Source organism: Aquila chrysaetos, chromosome 3 (assembly GCF_900496995.4).
Source record: "Aquila chrysaetos chrysaetos chromosome 3, bAquChr1.4, whole genome shotgun sequence".
In the NCBI taxonomy this organism is placed as follows: Eukaryota; Metazoa; Chordata; class Aves; order Accipitriformes; family Accipitridae; genus Aquila; species Aquila chrysaetos.
The window spans coordinates 31,932,343-31,936,712 of NC_044006.1; positions in this window are offsets into that span (position 1 = coordinate 31,932,343).

A 4,370-nucleotide genomic window follows, 5' to 3' on the forward strand; every position below is an offset into this window, starting at 1 on the left:
TTTAAGTAGAGGTACACAAAATCACTAGTTGTTTCTTGTGCCCTTGTCTTCCCCGATCTCACAGCAGCAGTATTTTCTCCCCCCTGCAAACACAATGAATGGTGCACATCAGCCTGGGAAGTGGGAATGATAAAGGTTCTCTAATGGAACATCTTACCTGGTTAATAGCTTTTATCTTTGCAAGCAACACCTCTGTGTGCCTCCCCATAGTGTAGGCTCACCATCTGCCTTTGTTCTAATAAATGAACTCACATTACAAACACAGAGTGCAAACATAGTCATATCCTGAACCTACTGTACCCAAGGGCCAGATGTTTTTGCAGAATGTATAACTAGTAAATGTTTGCTCCCAGATGTTTGAAATGGCTCTCAATCTTTCCTAATAACAACAAGCATAACCAGTGAAAAATTCATCAGAGCTACGCTATGGGAGGTAAAAATCCATAAACAAAGACTTACCTATTTTCACTAACTGTATCTTAACACTATCTTTCCAATACAAAATTCTGCTTCCCAGATAGTCTTGCGTGTAATACTAATATTGCACACAATTAGGTGTTGCCCTTCTGCCTGCCTGTAACATTAGACTAGTTTTGGAAGCTGCAGGCCTTCATTCCCGAAATTTTACCTTTTAGATGAACAACTCCTTTAATTGTGTATCATCCCTGGCCTGTGAAACTCAGAAAACTTTTTTTCCCCAGAAGCTTAAAAATAATCTTACATTTTTTTCTTCACATACTAATTCTCAACACTGATATCCTCTCCAAATATATATCTATCTTCCAAATAACTCTTTCAGTAAAACACTTCCTAATTGGTAATTTGTATCTCAATATATTCAGATGTATAAACTGTATAACAGATCAAGGAAAAAAAAGAACATCAGTTAGGTCTATAAATGACCTTTCAGCTTTCATATACCAGTTTTCTGCTATGAGACCAAGGCTGTATGTATGTTTTACAGTTGGCTGCTGATGCTTATAGATGCTAGAGTTTCAGGTCCTACTTTTATAGCACTTTGTTTCACAGAAATGATGCATAATCAACCATGGGGACAGTGGTGTATTAACTGCTTAAACAGTTTGCCTTTGGAACCCAAGGAACCTTCAGGTACATGAAAGATGCACAGAAATAGCCTTTTAGCTATCAAATGAACCATACAAAACCTGCTGTGATACCACTACTTTAAAGTTCAAATGGATTTTTCTCAGTAGCCCATATTTCTAAGGAAAGAAAGCTTACCCTTGCATACAGTACATGCACAATACATGTGTGGATTTCTGTCTAGTCTTAGCCTGTTGTCAGACACATTGGACAGTATCAACCAAATTTGACAGAACAGTAAAGGACACAAAATGTCAGAAGAATCAAAGACATTATATTTCTGTAAATTTGATGAAAATAGCTCACAGACAGACCCTACTCATGTCTTCGCTGAGGCACTGCCCCATTAACATGATCCCTTAATATATGCTGTCTAATTTCTGCAGGAGACATCAGAGAATCCCACACTGGAAAGTGACATTTAGAATTCCCTAACCGCAGGAAAAGCTTTAACCTGAGTCCGTGCTTTATTAAACATCAGAGAATGTAATCACAGCACACCAGACCATTAAAAAAAAAATTATAAATAAATAAATAAATAAATAAATCAGGTTTTCTTAGTCCCACTGCTTCAGTAATTACTTGCTTCTCTTCTAAATACTGCTCAGAACAGGGTGATGGCATGAAGTAACTTACAACCTATGCTTACCAGATGATAGAGCAGCTAGTTCAGCTTAAGGGAAACAAAAGGAAGGTCGTCCACGGACAATTGAGTCAGTCTCAGCAGCCCCCCTTGATTGAAGACAACTTAAATCAAAGAACAATCAAGACATTTATTACAATGACAGCATAGTAGCTTGTTGTGCAAGGTGAGCACGATTCAGTGCATGTATATTTCTTTCCAGTCCTTTTGACTCTATTTACCCTGATTACCACATCTCCCTAAGGACAGTTCTTCAAGTAAGGATGGCTGATTAGCAACAGCATCGCTTGTTTGAAGTGGAGGCTAGTACATAGTTTTTCTTTGTGTGTGCTCATCTTCCTGGCAAACCAGAAATGACTGCATCCAGTACCTCTTGTTGGTTTTCATTCTCAGATGTGAAATATGAATGCCATTTCTAATTCAAATTTAAGATGGTTTAGTGATGCAGGCAACCTGTTGAGTATCTGTATCCCTGCTTCTAAAGTAAATCCTGTGCAGCATTGTTGGGGGATCAGGTAAAGCACACTAAATACGGTTAATTTTAAGCACTAGTTTTCCTTAGTTATTATCATAATCGTTATTTCTGTTTTTATTAAAAACTATTTTAAAAATAAGTATCCTGTGTTTCCTACCACTTATGTTTTTTGTGGCCTGTTAAAGTTGCAGTATTTCATCTGCTTTCAGCACTTGTAGGACTTCTGAATAGAATTTCTCAGATACAGGAATGAAACAGACTCAGTGAGTGGTATAATGTAAGCTGCCTTGGTATTTTAATAATGGTATCTTTTTAATGTGCTCAGCATTTAGATATGTAAACAAATGTTTATATTCTAAATAAGATCCTAATTCATCTGATTTCATGCTTGAAGAAAGTTGTTAGAGGATCAGGTTGTCTTTATCCCCAATTAATTTCATTCTTTGTTCGATGAGCAGAAATAGTTGAGGTTTTGCAGGTCAGTTTCCCATTTGGAACTGAAATCAGTGAGTCAGAAGTACTTTCTTTTGTATCAAGTGTAGTCAGCTGCTTCTTTCCTGAGCAGAGGTTCTTTTCCATCACTCTCAGGAAAGGTATTGGCTTTGCTGTTCTTATCACTAAAAGCCACTGTATTGATGCTACGGTTTATAGCCTGTTACAGACTTATCTTCTTGAAGGAACTTCATCCTTTCCCTTCAACAGCCCTGGCTCTTTGCACTGCAGAACCTCTTCTTGTTCTTGGATGATATAATCTCAAAAATGTATCCGGATCTTTAACCTGCATTTTGAACAGCTGCTCTGCAGCAGAGGAAGCTCAGAATTATCTGGTGACTTGTGCAATGGGCTGTGCTGATCTTGTGTAATATACACAAGTTGCAACAAGGGAAATTCCAATGAAATACTAAGATTTTTTAATTTTGTGTGTGTAAGGGGAGGTCAGATACTGGGACAGGGCCCAGTGAGGTTATGGAACCTCTGTCCTTGGAAATACTTGGAAATAGACTGGGCAAGGCCTTAGCAACCTGTGGCTTTATTTGAGGGTGGCCCTATTCTGAGTAGGGATTTCATCTCTTGATGTATTAGTATGTGATTGACTGACTCAGGCTGCCATTCCACTGGACTTGTGTGTTGCTAGATGACCCAGTCATACACATCTGATGTGGACCAGAGATGAATATTTGCCTCTGTTTATAACAAACTAGCCATAAGACATGATAATGATTTTTTTTCAGCACTCTTAACACTGGCTGCATGTGCGTGGAGGGAAGGAAGTAATAACTTTCCCAGCATGAAACCTGAAGTTACAAAGTTAACCAGTCAGAATTTTCCGAACAAACTGGAGCCACCAGAGGTCTTATTCAGTCAATATGTTTATAAATAAATTTGCAGCAGATCACTGCTTTGCGTCAGAGCACCACCACAGCTTTTTTGGTCTGATACCATGAGACCCAAAGCTGGATTTATTGTATCATCAAACTTTGGCCTCAGAGGAAAAAGCAATTAAAACACACAATTCTCCTAACAACTCTTTGAGGAGGATTATTACATGACATCTCCTTTTTTTATGGAGAGTATCATCCTGGGTATTTATGCATTTTATAGTGAAAAAATATGTTAAAAAAGGGTATAACAGTGATAGCATTATTCTAATCTGAGCAATTATCATTTTGTGGCTTCCCTCAGCAAATGGTCATCTTTAGTACAGCAGTTCTGCAATGACTGCATGTAGTCAGAGCTCTGTTGATTTTTAGTGGGGTTTGAACCCTGTAACACCAAGTGCCTTAGAGGACTGGGTGTTTCGTCCTTTTAGAGTAACAGCACAAAAATGAGACTGAAGGATTGTCTTGCATGACGCCTCATCACTTTGTCATACACTTGTCAGCATATGCAAAGGCAAGCGCACTGAATTGGGCATCCCAAAAAGGAAATTAAATGTAGGCAAGTACTAAAAATATTAATCAGAAGGTTTGAGTCAACCCAATAGACTTAGGTGCAGACAGCCATTGACTTCACCTTTACACTGAACTAACTATTGCCTGAGTAACAATACACCTTTTTGTGGCTGGCTGTAGCTTCAGTGTTTCTGTGTACTTCTACTTGAGGAAGTACTGTCACTTTTTTTGAAGAAACACATTAAATGGAGAGCAG